Raw genomic sequence first — 25,257 nt, forward strand, 5'->3', positions numbered from 1 at the left:
TCAACATGACATCAATTTCTTTGTTTGCTTTGTGATCATACCCCTTGGAAGTGTTATGGGTCTCGTGGCATTTGGCTTCTTTTTCTCTGCTGCTGCTGCTGCTAAGTCGCTTCAGTCGTGTCTGACTCTGTGCGACCCCATAGACGGCAGCCCACCAGGCTCCACCGTCCCTGGGATTATCCAGGCAAGAACACTGGAATGGGTTGCCATTTCCTTCCCCAATGCATGAAAGTGAAAAGTGAAAGTGAAGACACTCAGTCCTGTCCAACTCTTAGTGACCCCATGGACCACAACCTACCAAGCTCCTCCGTCCATGGGATTGTCCAGGCAAGAGTACTGGAGTGGGTTGCCATCTCTGCAGGCTTTAAAATCTGAAAAGAACACATCAGATGTGTTTCGTCCACACTCATCATGGTACCTGCATTGTCAAACTCTCTACCATAACTGAACATGGAAAACAGAGTGACCAACTGCCTCTTTGCAAAAACTTCATATCCATCTTCAACCACTTAATGGGCTTTACATATAAGATCCAAATTGTGCCTATGGAGGAATTTTACAACCACTTCTGCATCAAATGTGGACACTTCTCTGTCATTTTCACCTCAGCTTAAGACATCTTCATCAGGGTCAGACTACAAAAGATCACAAAGAAGACCTTGATCTGGTACATCAGTTGGTCACATAATTTGCCAGATCTGTTCCATGGATTGAAGATTTGGTGATAAACCTCCATGACAGCAGAATATTTTCTCATCCACGATGGCTGCTATCAATAAACAGTTAAAGCAGGCTGTGAAAGTTTTCCATAGTTTAATGTTATATCTTCTTTTACACTCATCATAAAATCCATAAATCCTATTGATGCTGGCACATTCATGGTTTCCTCTGAGAAGAAAAAATTCCTCAGGATATTTGATTTTGTAAGCCAACAAGAGGCTGATAGTCTCCAATGACTGCTTTCCCCTATGCGCATAGTCCCCAATAAACAGATAATTTGTTTTCTGGCAGGATTGCACCACTCTACTCAAAAAGTCGAAGCAAATCGTAGTATTGCCCATGGATATCACCACGTATCTTGAGTGGTGCTTCAAGTTCTAGCAGGATAAGACTGATTGAGAAAGCTCTCTTGGGACTTTAAGCACAGTCCTCTGATTTCATTCTCCTGTAGCTAGACATTCTTACTAGGCTTCGACTCTCTCACTTACAGCAGCAGTTAGATGCTACCGCCAATACTGAGTTTATTTATATCCACCTTCACCTTCCTGCCACTAACCTTCTCGCAGAGGCTCCACCGCAGCCACAGGTCAGGATTTACACCTCCTTTCCCACATCACAGGACTTCCCTGGTGGCTCAGATAGTAAAGCGTCTGTCTACAGTGTGAGAGACCTGGGTTCAATACCTGGGTTGGGAGATTCCCTGGAGAAGGAAATGGCAACTCACTCCAGTACTCTTGCCTTGAAAATCCCATGGACAGAGGAGCTTGGGGCAGGCTACTATCCATAGGGTCGCAAAGAGTCGGGCACGACTGAGCGACTTCACTTTCACTTTTCCACATCACAAGCATAGAGATGGTAGTGGCAATGGTTGCAGAAGCTGCGGCGGGTCCTCCCTCAACCAGCCCTCTCCCTGCTTCCTCCTTTTCTCCCCACTGGAACCATGAGCTCTTGTGGTCATTTTTAATTCTGTCACATCAGTGGCAATGTCTTCTATTTCATTTCTAATTTTAGTTATGAGTCCTCTTTTTTTTCTGAGTTTAGGCAAAGGCTTATCAATTTTGTTGATCTTTTTAAGAATATCAACTTTGGATTCATTGATTTTTTAAAAGCTGTCTTTCTAGTCTATTTCATTTATCTTTGTTCTAATCTTTATTATTTCTTCTCTTTTTTAAACTTTGGACTTAGTTTGGCTCCATTTTCCTAGTTCCCTGAGGTCTAAAGTTAGGTTGTCAACTTGAGGTTTTTTGTTTTTTTCTTTTAATGCAAGCATTCTATCCCTGGGTCAGGGAGATCCCCTGGAGAAGGAAATGGTAACCGATCCCAGTATTCTTGTCTGGAGAATCCCATGGACGGAGAAGCCCTGTAGGCTCCAGTCCATGAGGTCGCAAAGAGTCGGACACGACTGAGCGACTTCACTTTCACTTTCACTACTATAAACTTCCCAGTTAGTACTCCATTTGCAGCATCCCATATGGAAAAAGCAAGAGAGTTCCAGAAAAACATCTATTTCGGCTTTATTGACTATGCCAAAGCCTTTGACTGTGTGGATCGCAATAAACTGTGGAAAATTCTGAAAGAGATGGGAATACCAGACCACCTAACTTGCCTCTTGAGAAATCTGTATGCAGGTCAGGAAGCAACAGTTAGAACTGGACATGGAACAACAGACTGGTTCCAAACAGGAAAAGGAGTATGTCAAGGCTGTATATTGTCACCCTGCTTATTCAACTTATATGCAGAGTATATCGTGAGAAACGCTGGACTGGAAGAAACACAAGCTGGAATCAAGATTGCTGGAAGAAATATCAATAACCTCAGATATGCAGATGACACCACCCTTATGGCAAAAAGTGAAGAGGACCTAAAAAGCCTCTTGATGAAAGTGAAAGAGGAGAATGAAACAGTTGGCTTAAAGCTCAACATTCAGAAAACTAAGATCATGGCATCCGGTCCCATCACTTCATCGGAAATAGATGGAGAAACAGTGGAAACAGTGTCAGTGTTTATTTTTGGGGGCTCCAAAATCACTGCAGATGGTGACTGCAGCCATGAAATTAAAAGACGCTTACTCCTTGGAAGAAAAGTGATGACCAACCTAGATAGTATATTCAAAAGCAGAGACATTACTTTGCCAACTAAGGTCCGTCTAGTCAAAGCTATGGTTTTTCCTGTGGTCATGTATGGATCTGAGAGTTGGACTGTGAAGAAGGCTGAGCACCGAAGAACTGATGCTTTTGAACTGTGGTGTTGTAGAAGACTCTTGAGAGTCCCTTGGACTGCAAGGAGATCCAACCAGTCCATTCTGAAGGAGATCAGCCCTGGGTGTTCTTTGGAAGGAATGATGCTATAGCTGAAACTCCAGTACTTTGGCCACCTCATGAGAAGAATTGACTCATTGGAAAAGACTCTGATGCTGGGAGGGATCGGGGGCAGGAGGAAAAGGGGACGACTGAGGATGAGATGGCTGGATGGCATCACGGACTCGATGGATATGAGTCTGAATGAACTCTGGGAGATGATGATGAACAGGGAGGCCTGGCGTGCTGCGATTCATGGGGTTGCAAAGAGTCGAACACGACTGAGCAACTGAACTGAACTCAATCCTTTCAGTCAAGTCTGACTCCAGAACTGTAGCCTGCCAGGCTACTCTGTCCATGGGATTTTTTTACTTAATAGTGGTTAATAATTCGCAGATTTTCCTATTTTCTTTGTTGTTGATTTCTAGCTTCATTTGTTTTTGGAGAAGGTACTTTATTTCAAACTTCTTAAATTTATTAAGACTTGTTTTCTGGCCTAACATATCTTGAAAATGGAACATTTCCGAGTCTTTGTGACTCCATTGACTATAGCCTGCCAGGTTCCCTTGTCCATGATATTTTCCAGGCAGGAAGATGGAGTAGGTTGCCATTTCCTTCTCCAGGAGATCTTACTGGACCAGGGATCAAATCATCTGCATTAACAGGCAAATTCTTTACCACTGAGCCACCAGGGAAGCCCCATTGTTGGGTATATGTTGTTCACACGTCTGCTGCTGCTAAGTTGCTTCAGTCGTGTCCACCTCTGTGAGACCCCATAAATGGCAGCCCACCAGGCTCCCCTGTTTCCGGGATTCTCCAGGCAAGAACATTGGAGTGAGTTGCCATTTCCTTCTCCAATGCATGAAGGTGAAAAGTGAAAGTGAAGTCGCTCAGTCGTGTCTGACTCTTAGCAACTCTATGGACTGCAGCCCACCAGGCTCCTCCTTCCATGGGATTTTCCAGGCAAGAGTACTGGAGTGGGATGCCATTGCCTTCTCTGTCATATGTCTGCTAGGTTGGTCTATAGTGTTGTTCAAGTTTTCTGTTTCCTTATTTGATTTGCTGTTTTGCTGTCCTACCTGTAGTTGAAAGTTGGGCATTAAAGTCTCCTATTACTATACTGCAATCTATTTCTCCCTTCAGTTCTGTCAATGTTTGCTGCATATATTAAGGCATTCTAATGTTAGGTAATGCCAAAGAATGTTAAAACTACTGCACAGTTGCACTCATCTCACACACTAGCAAAGTAATGCTCAAAATTCTTCAAGCCAGGCTTCTGCAGTATGTGAACTGTGAAATTCCAGTTGTTCAAGCTGGATTTAGAAAGGGCAGAGGAACCGGAGATCAAATTGCCAACATCCGCAGGAACTCTCTTGCTTTTTCGATGATCTTGTTGGTGAATTGACACTTTTATTATTATTTATTATTATATAATGTCCATCTTTGTCTCTTGTGACAGTTTCTGTCTTAAAGCTATTTTATTGGACAGAAGTTGGCCATTGCTGCTTTCTGCAAGTTCCGATTGTATGCAGTATCTTTTCTCTTCCTTTCACTTTTAATGTTTCCTTAGCTCTAAAGGGAGTCTCTTGTAGGCCACATATAGTTGACCTTGTTTCCTCATCCATTTACCCAATCTACATATTTGAATATACATTCACATTTAAAGTAATTGTTAAATAATTACTGACAGGATAAGATTTACTATTGCCATTTCCTTGGCTGCTTTTTGTATGCTGTGTCGTTTTTCTTCCTATTCTTTTCTTTATTGTTGTCATTTTAAAATTTTAAATCAATGGATTTTTTATAGTAAACTGTTTTGATTCCTTTCTCCTTTCCCATTATGCATATGCATATACAGAATATATTTTCCTTTGGTTACATCTGTCCTACCCTTTATGTTGATCCAGATTTGTAGTTTTCACGCTTTTGTGTTTTAAATTTTATACATTTAAAAGCGATGCATGCATATGATTACAAATACTGTAGAATTCTATATTTGTCTATAAATTTACCTTTACCAGTTCAGTTCAGTTCAGTCGCTCAGTCGTGTCCGACTCTTTGTGACCCCATGAACTGCAGCACGCCAGGCCTCCCTGTTCATCACCATCTCCCGGAGTTCACTCAGACTCACGTCCATCAAGTCCATGATGCCATCCAGCCATCTCATCCTCAGTCGTCCCCTTCTCCTCCTGCCCCCAATCCCTCCCAGCATCAGAGTCTTTTCCAATGAGTCAACTCTTCCCATGAGGTGGCCAAAGTACTGGAGCTTCAGCTTTAGCATCATTCCTTCCAAAGAAATCACAGGGTTGATCTCCTTCAGAATGGACTGGTTGGATCTCCTTGCAGTCCAAGGGACTCTCAAGAGTCTTCTCCAACACCACAGTTCAAAAGCATCAATTCTTCGGTGCTCAGCCTTCTTCACAGTCCAACTCTCAGATCCATACATGACCACAGGAAAAACCATAGCTTTGACTAGACGGACCTTAGTTGGCAAAGTAATGTCTCTGCTTTTGAATATACTATCTAGGTTGGTCATCACTTTTCTTCCAAGGAGTAAGCATCTTTTAATTTCATGGCTGCAGTCACCATCTGCAGTGATTTTGGAGCCCCCAAAAATAAACACTGACACTGTTTCCACTGTTTCTCCATCTATTTCCGATGAAGTGATGGGACCGGATGCCATGATCTTAGTTTTCTGAATGTTGAGAGCTTTAAGCCAACTTTTTCGCTCTCCTCTTTCACTTTCATCAAGAGGCTTTTTAGGTCCTCTTCACTTTCTGCCATAAGGGTGGTGTCATCTGCATATCTGAGGTTATTGATATTTCTCCCAGCAATCTTGACTCCAGCTCGTGTTTCTTCCAGTCCAGCGTTTCTCACGATGTACTCTGCATATAAGTTGAATAAGCAGGGTGACAATATACAGCCTTGACGTACTCCTTTTCCTATTTGGAACCAGTCTGTTGTTCCATGTCCAGTTCTAACTGTTGCTTCCTGACCTGCATACAGATTTCTCAAGAGGCAAGTTAGGTGGTCTGGTATTCCCATCTCTTTCAGAATTTTCCACTGTTTATTACCTTTACCAGGGAGCTTTTTTTTTTTTTTTTTTATGGCTTTGTATTGCTGTTTACCATTCTTTCATTTAAACTTAAAGAGCTCCCTTCAGCATTTTTTTGTAGGGCAGGAGTAATGGTGATGAAAGCCTATAGATTTACTTTATCTGGAAAAACTTTTTTTCTTCTTTGTTATTGAAACAGATTTTTGCAGAGTATAGTATTCTTGATTGGCTATTTTTTTCTTTTGGCACTGTGAATACATCATCCCACTCCCTTCTAACCTGAAAAGTTTCAGCTGAGACATGTGCTTATAAGCTCATAAAAAGCTCCTTTGTACATGACAAATTGTTTTTTCTCATTTTCAAGGTTCACTTTTTGTCTCAGATTTTTGATAATTTGTGTGTCTCAGTACAGGTCATCAGAGTTTTTATCTCATCAGAGTTTTTGAGCCTCCTGAATTTTATGTCAGTTTCTCTCCTCAGATTTGGTGAGTTTACAGCCATTATTTCTTCAAATAGGCTTTCTGCCTTCTTTTTCTTTTCCTTCTGGGACTCTCATTATGCTTATGTTGTTTCACATGATGGTGTTCCATAAGTCCCTTAGCCTCTCATAATTTTTCCTCATTCTTTTTTCTTCTTGCTCCTCTGCCTGAGTGATTTTGAAAGTTCTGTGTTCAATTTCAGTGATTCTTTCTTCTTTCTGGTCAAGAATTCAATTTCAGAATATCTGTTTAGATCTTCTTCATGGTTTATTTTTGTTAATGTTGTTTGTTAACAATTATGTTTTCCTGACTACATTAGTTATCTATCTGTGCTGTCTTAATTCACTGAGCATCCATATGATGGTTATTTTGAATTTTTTGGTAATTTGTATATCTCTATTTCATTAGGGTAGGTATCAAATTTAATTTGCTCCTTTCAATGGCTAATGTTTCCCTATTCTTTGTATGTCCTGTCGTCTTCTGTTGGGACTTTAGCATTTGAAAAATCAGCCACCTCTCCCAGTTTTTGTGGACTGGCTTCATACAGGGAGAACTTTCTATAATCAATCCAGCTACAGATCCTAGAGACATCTTAAGCCTTACACACACTTTGGGCTTGTGTGTGTAATCTAATAATTGAAGGGGTTTGCCAATTTCTATTGAGACTCTACTTTTGGATCTTTCTGCCTTACTGTGGCCTCTGTGATGCAGTAGTAAGTGTGGTACTTGTCTCCCATCTAACTTCTGCCTATAGTATAGTGGACTCTGGGGCACACTGATTGCTTTTGTTCGTAGCAGCCCTAAACTGGCTGCCCGTTCCTGTCAGTTTTTAGATTCAAGGAAGATAGAAACCAGTCCCCCAGGCACCTTCTTGAAAATTCAGATCACTGAATATATGTTCTCCTTTTCCTTCTCAGTGAGAAGATGGGAGTTGAGAGTTTCCTCCCAATCATGTTTTATTGGGGGTGAATCACTTGCAAGTGAGTGCCTTAAGATTTCTTACTGGGTACTGATGCAGTTGGTTTCACATTAACCTGGGGTGCAGGACCCACTTAACTGGTTTCTGGATTTCTCACAAAGGCAATTGGCCCATGTATTATTGTTAAATTTGTGTCTCTGAGGGATTGCCTATTCTGACATCTTCTTAATGTCACTCCTGATTTGAATCTTTTTCAATGAATTTGTATTTATGATATAAATTATGACCTGTCTTGGAATATCTTATGCATACCTGAAAACAATGTGTATCCTGTTGTTAACAGCTATTCTATAAAAGTCAGTTAGGTAAGTTGGTTAATACTGTTGTGGTTGATTGTGTTGTTCAAGCCTTATATACCCTTCCTGATTTACTTTCTGCTTGCTCTATCAATTTTTGAGATGAGTGTGAAATCTCTGATTATAATTTTATATTAATTATGGATTTCTCTCTGAAGTGCTAACACATTTTATGTATTCTGAAGTTCTTTTATTAGGTACATAAGAAAGTGAATGTTGTTTACTCACTAAGTTGTGTCTGAATCTTTGCAACCCCATGGACTGTAACCCACCAAGCTCCTCTGTCCATGGGATTTTCCAGGCAAGGATACTGGAATGGGTTGCCATTTCCTTCTCCAGGGGATCTTCCCCACCCCAGGACTGAACCCAAGTCTCCTGTATTGGCAGGCAGATTCTTAACCCCTGAGCCACCAACAAAACCCTAAGAAAGGCAATGGTAGAAGATAAAGACACTGAGATCAGGAGAGGATTAAGCTCAAAATGCAAATTAAAACAAGATACCCTTTACAATAAAAACCTATCTATCTAACCTTGTAGTTTCTATATCTCTGGAGAACACTAATAAAAAAGATATTCTAAGTTACATGTATGCATGGATTTTATTCACTATTTTATTTCTAGAACTGATTGGTGTGGCTAGCACATTGTGGGAAATATATTTGTGAACTTAAAAGTATTCATGATCTGACATTCTTCTGCTCTCTGTAATGAAAATGAGGTTCATTTTCTTTACTTCTCTCATACTTATCCAACTTATAAGAGGGATAAGGACATATTAGCTTTGATAATTAGCTTGAGAAAAAAAGCTCTAATTGGGGCCTTTCATTTCTTGTAGACTGGCAACCGTTAGCAGGATTGAGAATGAAGAAATGTACATGTAAGTGATGATGGTGGTGAAAGGGGTTAGGAGAAAATTAGTTATTGTGGCATGTAAAGTTCAAGAAAAGAACATTACTTACTCCTGGTAAGTGGGAAAAAGGACAAAGGAGAAAAGGCATAATGTTTGAACTCACTGAGTAAAAACAACGGAAGAAAAAACAAGTTACTAAAAGGAAAGAAAACATGGATTTTCTTCTTACCAAAGAGGTTTTTAACATGAAGTTAATGAACTTTAAAAAACCAGGGTTAATGCCAGCAAATTTGGAAAACTCAGCAGTGGCCACAGGACTGGAAAAGGTCAGTTGTCATTCCAATCCCAAAGAAAGGCAATGCCAAAGAATGCTCAAACTACCACACAATTGCACTCATCTCACATCAAGTAAAATAATGCTCGAAATTCTCCAAGCCAGGCTTTAGCAATATGTGAACCGTGAACTTCCAGATGTTCAAGCTGGTTTTAGAAAAGGCAGAGGAACCAGAGATCAAATTGCCAACATCCGCTGAATCATCGAAAAAGCAAGAGAGTTCCAGAAAAACATATATTTCAGCTTTATTGACTATGCCAAAGCCTTTGACTGTGTGGATGTGGATCACAATAAACTGTGGAAAATTCTGAAAGAGATGAGAATTCCAGACCACCTAACCTGCCTCTTGAGAAACCTATATGCAGGTCAGGAAACAAGTTAGAACTGGACATGGAACAACAACAAATAGGAAAAGGAGTACGTCAAGGCTGTATATCGTCACCCTGCTTATTTAACTTATATGCAGAGTACGTCATGAGAAACGCTGGGCTGGAAGAAGCACAAGCTGGAATCAAGATTGCCAGGAAAAATATCAACCTCAGATATGCAGGTGACACCACCCTTATGGCAGAAAGTGAAGAGGAACCAAAAAGCCTCCTGATGAAAGTGAAAGAGGAGAGTGGAAAAGTTGGCTTAAAGCTCAACATTCAGAAAACTCAGATCATGACATCTGGTCCCATCACTTCATGGGACATAGACGGGGAAACAGTGTCAGACTTTATTTTTGGGGGCTCCAAAATCACTGCAGATGTTAACTGCAGCCATGAAATTAAAAGACGCTTACTTCTTGGAAGGAAAGTTATGACCAACCTAGATAGTATATTCAAAAGCAGAGACATTACTTTGCCAACAAAGGTCCGTCTAGTCAAGGCTATGGTTTTTCCAGTGGTCATGTATGGATGTGAGAGTAGGACTGTGAAGAAGGCTGAGTGCCAAAGAATTGATGCTTTTGAACTGTGGTGTTGGAGAAGACTCTTGAGAGTCCCTTGGACTGCAAGAAGATTCAACCAGTCCATTCTAAAGGAGATCAGTCCTGGGTGTTCTTTGGAAGGAATGACGCTAACGTTGAAACTCCAGTACTTTGGCCACGTCATGTGAAGAGTTGACTCATTGGAAAAGACTCTGATGCTGGGAGGGATTGGGGGCAGGAGAAGGGGACGACCGAGGATGAGATGGCTGGATGGCATCACGAACTCGATGGACGTGAGTTTGAGTGAACTCCAAGTGTTGGTGATGGACAGGGAGGCCTGGCGTGCTGCAATTCATGGGGCTGCAAAGAGTCGGACACGACTGAGCGACTGAACTGAACTGAACTGAATGTACCCTTAGCCAAAGAAAAATAGTATAATCACATTGTTTCAATTTAACTTATAAATTCATTATTTGGTTTGACTTTTCTCAGTGTTGTGATAACTATCCTGTCTTATTTCTTGCTACTCTAGCTAGGAAAAGCAACTCTTCCTCCTTTTTTTTTTTTAATAACATAAATTTGAGTTGCCCTTAAAGCTGTTCACAAGTCAAACCTTTTTTCCTGATTAGGGTGCTCTTCCCATCTGCTCTGACCCGTTCTCCTTTTTGCCTCCTATATCTTTATGGTACTTTTTGTCCATAAATATCTGATTCAGACCTTGACTGAAGTAAAGAAAACTGGATTTCAAAGCTGAATCTATAAAAAAAAGAAAATTTCTTCAGAGCCCTGTGCATTCATTACAATATAATAACCAAGAGCTTGTGTTACAACTGTGCTCCAACTAATTTACATTGGTTTTTTCATTCCCCCCCCCTCTTTTTTACTAAAGTGTAAGTTCCTTTCATTAACTTTAACGCCTAACTTAAGAGACCATCAAGACTTTACATTATACATATTCTTCGGGGATATTTAAGAAACCATCACTATTGCTTATTATCCAAACCCAGAAGAGTACCTGGCACATGGTATGTCCTCAATAACTATGTGGCGTCTGAAGGAATTAACGTGACATTTATAAAAGCAACACTTATGTGTGGTACAAGAAAACCACATTTGAATTACTATCAGCTATAATTCTTTCTTGTTTCAACACAGAGGTACACGAATTGAGGACTTAATTTTTTAATTCTGGAAAGTTCAACCTTTTGTCTTAAAGAGTCCATATATTGAACGTTACGCATCCGTATCTTTTTCTTAAGTACCTCCTAGTTTTACTCTGAAGCGTTCTTTGTCTGAGAGGTGGGTACTGCTTTTTGCTAGATCAACTGGAGTCCGACTGCGGCCTTTTTCATTCAACCATTCCTTCCCAACACGTCCCTCTTCTCTCCCTGGGGTCCCATCCCCACTCTCCCTCTCACCTCAAGACAAAAACAGAACCGGAAACCCCACTTCCGCCAGTTTCTGTGGAAACTCCACAACGCTCAAGTTGAGGCCACACTCCAGCGAAGACTTCCTAAGCTCGTTCTGGTGCCCAGGGGCCCCGCCCCACGGCCCTAGTGGCGCGAAATGCGCATGCCCGGTGCGCGCCGCCTGCCCCCGCCCGGCGTCTGCCCCGCCCCTGCTCGCGGTGGATCCTCGCGCGCCGCGCGCGTCTGGCCCCCCTCCTCCGTCGCGCCCCGCGGGGGCATTCACGAGCGCGCGCACCCCCTCGCGCAGAGGAACCCGGGGCAGGGAGGCTCCGAGCGAGCTGCGATTGGCTGACGTGGAGGCTGCGCGTCTGGCCTGAGAAACTCTGGGCGAGAGCGCCGTCTGCTCCCGGGGCTGTGCTGGGCGCATCTCAGGTAAACGGGTAGGGTGGGAGGTTTGGGCTATCCGAGAAAAGGAGGGGTGGGTTGAGACCAGCCCTGGAATTTCCGGCCGCAGCCTCCTTGGAGAAGGGGAAGGGGCCGCGCAGGAGCTGCACCGGGTGAATGCTGGCCCCGTGCGGCCGGGAATGATGGGGCTCCCTCGAAGGTCAGCGTTGTGTGGTCCTCCGGTCTACTTTCTCGGCAGGATTTCGGCATCTTCCCCTGTTTCTTATTACAAGAGTGCTGCAGCTGAGTTTTTATTCGAGGTTTTTTGTTGGTGGTGGTGGTGGTGGTTTGCTTTTCCCTTAAGAGGCAGTGAGTTGGAGGTCTTGGCTCAACCTAGGATTGACTCCGTGCCCTTGAGAGTCACTCACTGGTTTGTATTTCAGTTCTCACACTTTAAGTTTCGGCAAAGAATACAGTGATTCCTCAGGTAGGCGGAGTCATGCTGTAGAAAGATAGTTAGAATTTTTTGAGTTCATAGTGTCTCTGGGCCCACATTTCTCGTCCTGGCTGGAAGGTGGCACCACCCGATAGTATTTGTGAAGTATTTACTTTAAGCACCGTGGGTGGAAGGTACTGGATGAAACAAGATAACAGCATTATTAGGATGTCGTGGGAAGAAAAAACTTTTCCACCAGAAGAGGCTTTTTGAAAGGCTCCTTTGAACATTTTATGCAGATTTAAATCACGGTGGTAGTAGATAAAGGTGAGCCAAAACAAAGGGCCAAACAAAAGTACGTTTTAAGGAGGTTGTCCCCCTCCCCTTCTTTCCCAGATAACTTTCACAATGTCAAGTTATTGGCTTTTCGAAGCTTCTCCTTGGGATCTCTTGTGGAACTAACCTAAAATGACGGTTACATAAACATGTGGGTATCCTGTGCAGTAGTATACCAAGAGAATTAATTAAAACAAAACTACCTTCTATGTAAGGTAACAGGAATTAAGATATCTCATTGGTGGTAAGGATGGTAAATCAGAAAAGTGAACAGAAGATGTACACAATTTTCCTTCAAAGGCATAGAGTTTGTAAATATGAATTGTTTTTACTGTGTTAATTATTAAAGGTTAATAGACACAGAAAAGTGCATGAATCATAAGTGTACAGTTCACTGAATTTTCACCAACTGTGTATATCCAAGAGAGAGCGTTACTCACATCCTAGAAGCCCCACTTTTCAGTTTCTGATATCATCAATAAATTTACTGATTATTGACTTTATATAAATGGAAACATACACTGTATAGTCTTTTGTGTCTCACTTCTGCTTAATATTGCGGGATTTATACAAGTTATGTAGCAGTTGTTTGTTCTTAATGCTGTGCAGTGTTTTATCCAGCTTTTGGCTATTACTAATAGGTCTGGCATGAACTTTTTTTTTAAGTATTTTGGTGAACGTATGTATACATTTCTGTTGGATATATACCCACTGGTGAAATGACTATATTATAGGCTATGCATATATGTATTTCTAATATTATTGTTGTGGTTCAGTAGCTAAGCAGCATCCAACTCTTTTGCCACCCCATGGACTGTAGCCTGCCAGGTTCCTCTGTCCATGGGATTTCCCAGGCAAGAATACTAGAGTGGGTTGCCATTCCATTCTCCATGGGATCTTCCCAACACAAGGATTAAACCTACATCTCTTGCGTTGGCAGGCTGGTTCTTTACCACTAAGCCACCAGGGAAGCCCATTTCTGGTATGTTGTTCAGTTGCTCAGTCATGTCCGACTCTTTGTGACCCTACGATCTGCAGCATGCCTTGCTTTCCTGTCGTCTATCACCAACTCCCGGAGCTTGCTCAAACTCATGTCCATTGAGTCAGTGATGCCATCCAACCATTTTGTCCTCTGTCATCCCCTTCACCTCCTGCCTTCAATCTTTCCTATCATCAGGGTCTTTTCTAATGAGGCAGTTCTTCGCATCAGGTGGCCAAAGTGTTGGAGCTTCAGCTTCAGCATCAGTCCTTCCAATGAATGTTCAGGACTGATTTCCTTTTGACTGGTTGGATCTTCTTGCAGTCCAAGGGACTCTCAAGAGTCTTCTCCAACACCACAGTTCAAAAGCATCAATTTTTCAGTGCTCAGTTGGATCAATTATTGTTCAACTCCCACATCCATACATGACAACTGGAAAACCCATAGCTTTGACTAGACCGACCTTCATTGGCAAAGTGATGGCTCTACTTTTTAATATGCTGTCTAGGTTGGTCATTACTTTTCTTCCAAAGAGCAAGCATCTTTTAATTTCATGCCTTCAGTCACTGTCTGCAGTGGCTTTGGAGCCCAAGAAAATAAAATCTGTTACTGTTTCCACTTTTCCCAATATATTTGTCCTGAAGTGATGATACAGGGATACCATGATCTTAGAGTTTTGCATGTTGAGTTTTAAGCCACGTTTTTCACTCTCCTCTTTCTCCTTCATCAGGAGGCTCTTTAGTTCTTTGCTTTCTGCCATTTCTGGTATACATTACTAAAAAATTGTTCAAATCAGTTTCCACATGCTTGAAACATTAAGCATCATTCGTTTCATTTTACCCATTCTGTTGGGTAGTGATATCACATTGTGGTTTTTCTCTAATTTCTCTACTTATGAATATTTACACCTCTCTGTATGTCTATTGGCCATTTGGGTATCTCCAGTGGCAGGGATCATCAAATTTTCTGTAAAGGGCTGGATAGTTAATGTAGGCATCTTGCTTTGTAGAGTTTCAGTTAAAGCAATACTGTGTGAAGCTAGGACTGCTTGTATTTTAGGTTTTGCAGGCCACATAGTGTCTATTACAGATAGTTTGTATTTTCTTTCCTTTTTTTTTGCCTGCCTGTTTGCTTGCTTCCCTGTCTACCTTACCTCCTTTCTCCCCCCCTTTTCTTCCTTCATCCCTCCCTCTCATTTTTCTCTTTAATTTTCTTTTCTTCTTCCTTCGTTCCTTCATTTTGTACTTCGATAACCATTACTGTGTTGAAAATGACTATTTTTAAATAACCATTTGATCTTCTGCTCATTGTTGGCAGTGACATTATTCAGTTCAATTCAGCCACTCAGTCCTGTCCGACTCTTTACGACCCCATGGACTGCAGCATGCCAGGCCTCCCTGTCCATCACCAGCTCCTGGAGCTTGCTCAAGCTCATGTCCGTTGAGTTGGTGATGCCATCAAACCATCTTATCCTGTGTCGTCCCCTTCTCCTCCTGACTTCAATCTTTCCCAGCATCAGGGTATTTTCCAATGAGTCAGTTCTTCGCATCAGGTGACCGTAGTAGTATTGGAGTTTCAGCTTTAGCATCAGTCCTACCAATGACTATTCAAGACTGATTTCCTTTAGGATTGACTGGTTGGATCTCCTTGCAGTCCAAGGGACTCTCAAGAGTCTTCTCCAACACCACAGTTCAAAACCATCAATTCTTGGGAGCTCAGCTTTCTTCATAGTCCAACTCTCACATCCATACATGACTACTGGAAAAACCATAGCCTTGACTAGATGGACCTTTGTTGGCAAAGTAATGTCTCTACTTTTTAATATTTGCTGTCTAAGTTTCTTTTTAGAGGCAGATAAGCTTTCATTCGTGGAGAAGGCAATGGCACCCCACTCCAGTACTCTTGCCTGGAAAATCCCATGGATGGAGGAGCCTGGTGGGCTGCAGTCCATGGAGCTGCTAAGAGTCAGACACGACTGAAGCAACTTAGCAGCAGCAGCAAGTTTCCATTTGGAGAAGACGATGGCACCCCACTCCAGTACTCTTGCCTGGAAAATCCCATGGACGGAGGAGCCTGGTAGGCTGCAGTCCATGGGGTCGCAAAGAGTCAGACACGACTGAGCGACTTCACTTTCACTTTTCACTTTCATGTATTGGAGAAGGCAATGGCAACCCACTCCAATGTTCTTGCCTGGAGAATCCCAGGGACAAGGGAGCCTTGTGGGCTGCTGTCTATGGGGTCGCACAGAGTCAGACACCACTGAAGCGACTTAGCAGCAGCAGCAGCAAGTTGGTTATAACTTTTCTCCAAAGGAGTAAGCGTCTTTTAATTTCATGGCTGCAATCATCATCTGCAGTGATTTTGGAGCCCCCAAAAATAAAGCTGGACATTGTTTCCACTGTTTCCCCATCTATTTCCCACGAAGTGATGGGACCAGATGCCATGATCTTCGTTTTCTGAATGTTGAGTTTCAAGCCAACTTTTTCACTCTCTTTCACTTTCATCACGAGGTTCTTTAGTTCTTCTTTGCTTTTTGCCATAAGAGTGGTGTCATCTGCATATCTGAGGTTATTGATATTTCTCCCGGCAATTTTGATTCCAGCTTGTGTTTCTTCCAGTCCAGCGTTTCTCATGATGTACTCTGCATAGAAGTTAAATAAGCAGGGTGACAATATACAGCCTTGATGTACTCCTTTCCTGGTTTGGAACCAGTCTGTTGTTCCATGTCCAGTTCTAACTGTTGCTTTCTGACCTACATACAGATTTCTTAGGAGGCAGGTCAGGTGGTCTGGAATTCCCATCTCTTTCAGAATTTTCCACAGTTTATTGTGATCCACATAGTCAAAGGCTTTGGCATAGTCAATAAAGCAGAAATAGATGTTTTTCTGGAACTCTCTTGCTTTTTTGATGATCCAGTGGATGTTGGCAATTTGATCTCTGGTTCCTCTGCCTTTTCTAAATCCATCTTGAACATCTGGAAGTTCACAGCTCACGTACTGTTGGAGCCTGGCTTGGAGAATTTTGAGCATTACTTTGCTAGCGTGTGAGATGGGTGCAATTGTGCGGCAGTTTGAGCATTCTTTGGCATTGCCTTTCTTTGGGATTGGAATGAAAACTGATCTTTTCCGGTCCTGTGGCCACTGCTGAGTTAGTATTATATATTCAAGTAAATAGCTAAATAACTTCTATATACCACCTAAAAAAAGAGTTGTTAGCTAAATTTGTTAACATACTTTCAAAAGTTGGTTTTTTTATACTTTTAGTACTAAGTGAAAAGCAAGGGGCCAAAAATAAGAGATGAACTGGACAGCCCAATGAAGCATTTAAGGAAGACAGGACCTTGAACTCAGGGATGGGTGCCACAGTTGAGTTTCATGGGCCAAGTCATCGGTAATTGAAAGTGAAAGTCGCTCAGTTGTGTCCGAGTCTTTGCAACCCTATGGGACTCTACAGTCCATGGAATTCTCCAGGCCAGAATACTGGAGTAGGTAGCCTTTCCCTTCTCCAGGAGATCTTCCCAACCCAGGAATCGAACCTATGTCTCCTGCATAGCAGGCAGATTCATTACCAGCAGAGCCACAAGGGAAGCCCTTGTGGAAGTAATTGTTAATTACCTCCTATATTAAGAGTGTACTCAGTCATGTAGATCTAAATTTCAACCAAGCCATCCCAAGATGGAACAGCTCAAAAGACAATATCCATCTCAAAGTGTGGCAAAAAGTTTTTGCTTTTTGATACTTTTTTTATTCAGTGTCGACAACTGCCTGGATACCCATCTCTTTCATAGCCTTTTATGTCAATCAACAAAGGTTGTATTTCCTTTTCTCACTTCTTACCTCTCTTTTATTCCTCAGGTTTAAAGGGAATAAGAGATATTTAACACCAAAACATTACAGTCACACATTGCTATTGTTCAGTTGCTCAGTTGTGTCCAACTCTTTGTGACCACATGGACTGCAGCATGCCAGGCTTCCCTGTCCTTCATTATCTCCCAGAATTTCCTCAAACTCATGTCCATTGAATCAACGATGCCATCTAACCATCTCATTCTCTGCTGCCCCCTTTTCCTTCTGCCCTCAATCTTTCCCATCATCAAGGTCTTTTCCAGTGAGTCGACTCTTTGCACCAGATTGCCAAAGTATCAGAGCTTCTCTTCAGCATCAGTAAGTATACTTTTACAAATAGCCCCATCGAATGATGTCTAACTCAGTGAACCTATGAGCCATGCCATGTAGGGCCACCCAAGACGGACAGGTCATGGTGGAGAGTTCTAACAAAATGTGGTCCACTGGAGAAGGGAATGGCAAACCACTTCAGTATTCTTGCCTTGAGAATGCCATGAACAGTATGAAAAGGCAAAAAGATAGGACACTGAAAGATGAACTCCCCAGGTCGGTAGGTGCCCAATATGCTACCGGAGATCATTGGAGAAATAACTCCAGAAAGAATGAAGAGACGGAGCCAAAGCAAAAACAACACCCAGTTATGGATGGGACTGGTGATATAAGCAAAGTCCAGTGCTATAAAGAGTAATATTTCATAGGAACCTGGAATGTTAGGACTATCAATCAAGGCAAATTGGAGGTGGTCAAACAGGAGATAGCAAGAATGAACATTGACATTTTAGGAATCAGTGAACTAAAATGGACTAGAATGAATGAGTTTAACTCAGATGACTATTATATCTACCACTGTGGGCAAGATCCCCTTGGAAGAAATGCAGTAGCCATCAAAGCCAACAAAAGAGTCCAAAATGCGGTACTTGGATGCAATCTCAAAAATAACAGAATGATCTCTATTCGTTCCAAGGCGAACAATTCAATATCACAGTAACCCAAGTCTATGCCCCAAATAGTAACGCTGAAGAAGCTGAAGTTGAATGGTTCTATGAAGACCTACAAGACCTTCTAAAACTAACCTGCAAAAAAGATGTCCTTTTCATTATAGGGGACTGGAATGCAAAAGTAGGAAGTCAAGAAACACCTGGACTATCAGGAAAATTTGGCCTTGGAATACAGAATGAAGCAGGGCAAAGGCTAATAGAGTTTTGCCAAGAGAATGCACTGGTCATAACAAACACCCTCTTCCAACAACACATGAGAAGACTCTACACATGGATATCACCAGATGGTCAATACTGAATTAGACTGATTATAATCTTTGCATCCAAAGATGGAGAAGCTCTATACAGTCAGCAAAAACAAGACCAGGAGCTGACTGTGGCTCAGATCATGAACTCCTTATTCCCAAATTCAGACTTAAATTGAAGAGTGTAGGGAAAACCACTAGACCATTCAGGTACGACCTAAATAAAATCCCTTATGATTATACAGTGGAAGAGATAAATAGATTCAAGGGATTAGATCTGATACACAGAGTGCCTGAAAAACTATGGATGGAGGATCGGGACATTTTGCAGGATACAGAGAACAAGACCATCCCAAGAAAAAGAAATGCAAAAAAGGAAAATGGTTGTCTGAGAAGGCCTTACAAATAGCTGTGAAAAGAAGAGAAGCTAAAGGCAAAGGAGAAAGGGATCAATATAAACATCTGAATACAGAGTTCCAAAGAATAGCAAGGAGAGATAAGAAAGCCTTCCTCAGTGATCAATGGAAACAAATAGAGGAAAACAGTAGAATGGGAAACACTAGAGATCTCTTCAAGAACATTAGAGACAATAAGAGAACATTTCATGCAAAGATGGGCGCAATAAAGACAGAAATGGTATGGATGTAACAGAAGCAGAAGATATTAAGATGAGGTGGCAAGAATACACGGAAGAACCATACAAAAAAGATCATCACATCCCAGATAATCACGGTAGTGTGATCACTTACCTATAGCCAGACATCCTAGAATGTGAAGTCAAGTGAGCCTTAGGAAGCATCACTACAAAGAAAGCTAGCGGAGGTGATGCAATTCCAGTTGAGCTGTTTCATGTCCTAAAAGATGATGCCGTGAAAGTGCTGCACTCAGTATGCCAGCAAATTTGGAAAACTGAGCAGTGGCCACAGGACCTGAAAAGGTCAGTTTTCATTCCAATCCCAAAGAAAGGCAATGCCAAAGAATGCTCAAACTGCCGCATAATTGCACCCATCTCACACGCTAGCAAAGTAATGCTCAAAATTCTCCAAGCCAGGCTCTAACAGTACGTGAGCCGTGAACTTCCAGATGTTCAAGCTGGATTTAGAAAAGGCAGAGGAACCAGAGATCAAATTGCCAACATCCACTGGATCATCGAAAAAGCAAGAGAGTTCCAGAAAAACATCTATTTCTGCTTTATTGACTATGCCAAAGCCTTTGACTATGTGGATCACAATAAACTGTGGAAAATTCTGAAAGAGATGGGAATTCCAGACCACCTGACCTGCCTCGTAAGAAATCTGTATGTAGGTCAGAAAGCAACAGTTAGAACTGGACATGGAACAACAGACTGGTTCCAAACCGGGAAAGGAGTACATCAAGGCTGTATATTGTCACCCTGCTTATTTAACTTCTATGCAGAGTACATCATGAGAAACGCTGGCTGGATGAAGCACAAGCTGGAATCAAAATTGCCGGGAGAAATATCAATAACCTCAGATATGCAGATGACACCACTCTTATGGCAAAAAGCAAAGAAGAACTAAAGAGCCTCTTGATGAAAGTGAAAGAGTGAAAAAGTTGGCTTGAAACTCAACATTCAGAAAACGAAGATCATGGCATCTGGTCCCATCACTTCGTGGGAAATAGATGGGGAAACAGAGGAAACAATGTCAGACTTTATTTTGGGGGGGCTCCAAAATCACTGCAGATGGTAATTGCAGCCATGAAATTAAAAGATGATTACTCCTTGGAAGGAAACTACCCTCAGATATCTGAATTGAAGAATCATTGAAATGTCCTTTTTAAAGTGTTATATGACTGTGTTGCTGCTGCTGTTGCTGCTGCTGCTGCATAGTCGTGTCCAACTCTGTGTAACCCCATGGACGGCAGCGCACCAGGCTCCCCCTGTTCCTGGGATTCTTCAGGCAAGAACACTGGAGTGGGTTGCCATTTCCTTCTCCAGTGCATGAAGTGAAAAGTGAAAGTGAAGTCTCTCAGTCGTGTCCGACCCTTAGCGACCCCATGGACTGCAGCCTACCCGGCTCCTCCGTCCATGGGATTTTCCAGGCAAGAGTACTGGAGTGGGGTGCCATTGCCTTCTCTGATGACTGTGTTAGTGATGTCTTAATACTTCTGCAGTTAACAGATACGGTGCTTTGTGTCTATTACATGAAATTTGTTAATGCTTTTGTTAAAATCTTCTCTTTCCTTACTGATTTGTGTATGTGTGTGCACTCACATGTGCTTGCCTGTTACTGATAATTTCCTGTGTGTTAAATCTCCCTGTGTAATGTTGGATTTTATTTTCTCCTTGTAGTTTTCTGCCAATTTTTGGTTTATTTATTTTGAAGTCATGTTATTAGGAGCATATTCAGGTTTCTAATTCTTCTGTCTCCCTATGAACTGAACTTTTGTTCCATGAAAAAATGTCCCTATTTATCCCTGGTAATGCGCTTCGTGTTAATGTCTAATCTGACTTTTTAAAAACTTTTTGAAATAATTTTAGATTTCCTTAAAAGTTGCAAAAATAGCACAGAGAGTTTCTGTGAACTCTTCAACCTGCTTCTAATGTTAACACAATGCATAATCAGTATAATTCTCAAAGCCAAGAAATTAATATTGTTACAATGCTAGTCACTAAATTATATACTTTATCACTAGTTTTCTCATAATAATACTATTCTTTTTTGTTCCAGGACTCAATCCAGATCCCACACTGTATTTAGTTGTCATGTTTCCTGTGTCTTATCCAATCTGTAACCTCTTTATGATTTCGGTTTAACTATATCAGCCCTTTTTTTGGTTAATGTTTACTTAGAATTGGTTTTAAAAAATCCAGTGGGACATCTTTGTCTTAAAATTGGAGCATTTGGTGGTTGGATCATTTAATCCATTCATAATTTGTGGGGGGTTTTTTACCCAGTTATTTTGGAAATTATACATACCTTATAATTCTTTTAGTACCTCTTGTAAAAACTGTAGAATCCTGGAATGCATCCTTTCAGACTTTAATGCATTTCCTTATGTCTATGTATGTATCCAACCACATAGTTTTGCTTTGTTTTCTTTTTTTCTTTAATGTAACAATGGTCCTACTGTATTATTTTATGACTTCTTTTCATTTATTAAAAAAATAAATGCATAATTGTTATAAACTCTTTCAAGCAACATAAATCTATAAAACGTTCACAGCAAAACATTAACATTATCCCAGATTCTATCCCAGCAAAAATAACCTTTATTAAAAACCAGGTGTACAGCATTTTATGTGCCTGTTCCTTTGGTTCAGTTCAGTCGTGTCCGACTCTTTGCAGCCCCATGAATTGCAGCACGCCAGGCCTCCCTGTCCATCACCAACTCCCGGAGTTCACTCAGACTCACGTCCATTGAGTTGGTGATGCTATCCAGCCATCTCATCCTCTTATCGTCCCCTTCTCCTCCTGCCCCCAATCCCTCCCAGCATCAGAGTCTTTTCCAGTGAGTCAGCTCTTCACATAAGGTAGCCAAAGTATTGGAGTTTCAGTGTAAGCATCATTCCTTCCAAAGAACACCCAGGACTGATCTCCTTTAGAATGGACTGGTTGAATCTCTTTGCAGTCCAAGGGACTCTCAAGAGTCTTCTCCAGCACCACAGTTCAAAAGCATCGATTCTTCGGCACTCAGCTTTCTTCACAGTCCAACTCTCACATCCATACATGACCGCTGGAAAAACTATAGCCTTGACTAGATGGACCTTTGTTGGCAAAGTAATGTCTCTGCTTTTTAATATGCTATCTAGGTTGGTCATAACTTTCCTTCCAAGGAGTAAGTGTCTTTTAATTTCATGGCTGCAGTCACCATCTGCAGTGATTTTGGAGCCCCCAAAAATAAAGTCTGACACTGTTTCCACTGTTTCCCCATCTATTTCCCATGAAGTGATGGGACCGGATGCCATGATCTTAGTTTTCTGAATGTTGAGCTTTAAGCCAACTTTTTCACTCTCCTCTTTCGCTTTCATCAAGAGGCTTAGGAGTGCTCAATTAAAAAAAGATTTAAAGCGCCTAGCCATAGGCATGTGTTTGTGAAATTTCACAGCACCAGGAATTTAAAAAAAATTTCTGAAGATTCCCAGAGAAAACCTAATGAGAAAAAGAATTGAATATATCAGCATCAGTCTTCTTGATCAGCAGAATGGCTAGTTAATTAACAATATGTCAGGTATGGAAGAAGTGAAAAAAAGACCTGGGGTGTAGGAAATAGTAATTCAACCCAGGAGAACAGTGAAATGATATCCCAGGTGGGAGGGCTATATAGCAGGCCTAGAGTACAGATGGTCCAATTTGAGAGAATCCTCAGATAGGAAGTTTCCAGGAAAGAAATGGGGATTTAAGAGATCTATATCCTCTGGGCTGGAGTTTTCTCTGTTGGAAGGTTTTTTAATCTATGAATTCAATTTCTTTAATAGATATGGGCCTATTTTGATTAGCTATTCTTACTGAGTTAGCTTTGGTAGATTTTATCTTTCAAGGAATTTGTTGAATTTATAGGTATTAAATTGTAATATTCCTTTAGTCTTTTTAATGTATATGGAATTGTTTTAATAGCCTTCTCTTCTTTCTGATACTGGCAATGTATGGTGTCTTTATTTTTATCTTGATCAGTCTGGCCAAAAGGGTTATCAATTTCATTGCTCTCAGAACCAGCCTTTGGTTTCATTGATTTTTCTATGTTGATTGTACATTTTCAGTTTTGTTAATTTTTGCTCTTTACCATTTTCATCTTTCTGTTTAATTTTCTCTTAATTTTGCATCTTTTTTAAGGGTGCAAGATCAAGTATTAATGAGAGGCTCTCATACATATACATATATCCACTCCTTTTTTTTTTAGATTCTTTTCCCATGTAGGCCATTACAGAGTAGTGACTCGAGTTTCTTATGCTAATAGTTTGTATATGTCAATTTATCCCAGTTTATCCCTCCCTCTCCTTATCCCCTGGTAACTATAAGTTTGTTTTCTACACCTGTAATTCTTCTTCTGTTTTGTAAATAAATTCATTTGTACCCTTGTTTTCTTAGAGTCTGCATATAAGCAATATTATATGATATTTGTCTTTCTGTGTCTAACTTGCTTCACTCACTTTGATGATCTCTGCTGCTGCTGCTAAGTCGCTTCAGTCGTATCCGACTCTGTGCGACCCCATAGACAGCAGCCCACCAGGCTCCTCCGTCCCTGGGATTCTCAAGATAAGAACACTGGACTGGGTTGCCATTTCCTTCGCCAATGATGATCTCTAGGTCCATCCATTTTGCTGTAAATGGCATTATTTTTTTTTTCTTTTTTGATAGCTGAGTAATATTACATTGGGGCTTCCCTGGTGGCTCAGTGGTAAAGAATTTGCCTGCCAATGCAGGAGATGTGGGTTTGATCTCTGGGTTGGGAAAATTTCCCTGGAGAAGCAAATGGCAACCCACTCCAGTATCCTTCCTGGGAAATCCTGTGGACAGAAGAACTTGCAGGTTGCAGTCCATGGGGTCACAAAAGAGTCAGACACAATTTAGCAACTTAATAACAGCAACAAACAACATTATTGTGTATATGTACCGCATCTTCCTTATCCATTCCTCTGTTGATGGACATTTAGGTTGCTTCCATGTCCTGGGTATTGTAAGTAGTGCTGCAGTGGACATTGAAGTACATGTGTCTTTTCATGTTATGGTTTTCTTCAGCTGTATGCCTAGGAATAGGATTGCTGGGTCATATGGTAGTTCTGTTTTTAGTTTTTTTTAATCCCTGAAAAAGCTCCTAAGTTTTTTTTTTTTTTTTTAAGAATTATGGGAATAAAGTTCTTTTATCCCTAAAGAACGTCTATATTGTTCTCCATAGTGGCTGCACCAATTTACATTTCCACCAGTATTTGCAAGTGAAGCAACCAACAAGGATTTAATCTCCAAAATATACAAACAATTTGTGCAGCTCAGTATCCAAAAAAAAAAAAACCCAATCAAAAAATGGGCAGAGGATCAAAATAGACTTTTCTCCAAAGAAGACATACAGATGGCCAAAAGGCACATGAAAAGATGGTCAACATCACTAAGTATTTGAGAAGTGCACATCAAGACTACAATGAAGTATTATATCACACTAGTCAGAATGGCCAACATCAAAAAATCTATAAATGCTGGAGAGGGTGTGGTGAGAAGGGAATCCACCTCTCTTTTTTTAATGTATGTGTTTAATACTATAAATTCCCTCTAAACACTGATCTTGGTCTTCCCCTTGTGGCTCAGAAGTAAAAACTCTGCCTGCCAATGCAGGAGACGTAGGTTCGACCCCTGAGTCAGGAAGATCCCTTGGAGAAGAAAATGGCAACCCACTCTGGTATCCTTGCCTGGGATATCCCATGGACAGAGGACCCTGGTGGGCTATAGTTCATGGGGTCGCAAAAGAGTTGGACATGACTGAGCAACTAAACAACAGCCACGCTGATCTAGCCACATCCCACCAATTTTGGTATGTTGTGTTTCCATTTTTATATCAGTTCAGTTCAGTTTAGTCGCTCAGTCGTGTCCGACTCTCTGCGACCCCATGAACCTTAGTATGCCAGGCCGCCCTGTCCATCACCAACTACCGGAGTTTACCCAAACTCATGTCCATTGAGTCGGTGATGCCATCCAACCATCTCATCCTCTATTGTCCCCTTGTCCTCCTGCCTTAAATCTTTCTCAACAT

General features: G+C 41.3%; 1 protein-coding gene and 1 pseudogene across 3 annotated transcripts in view; one reads left to right on the top strand and one right to left on the bottom strand.

Annotated features, from left to right (window-relative positions):
* LOC102171381 lies at window positions 1–11,756 on the bottom strand (annotated as a pseudogene).
* MIPOL1 (mirror-image polydactyly 1) overlaps window positions 11,529–25,257 on the top strand; it is a 299,801-nt gene continuing 286,072 nt past the window's right edge. For all 3 annotated transcript variants that reach the window (XM_018066479.1, XM_018066478.1, XM_018066480.1), the window contains exon 1: window positions 11,529–11,761. The gene's annotated coding sequence lies outside the window, so the exon portion shown is untranslated. The remainder of the gene's footprint in view (window positions 11,762–25,257) is intronic.

Source organism: Capra hircus, chromosome 21, assembly GCF_001704415.2.
Source record: "Capra hircus breed San Clemente chromosome 21, ASM170441v1, whole genome shotgun sequence".
Lineage (NCBI taxonomy): Eukaryota > Metazoa > Chordata > Mammalia > Artiodactyla > Bovidae > Capra > Capra hircus.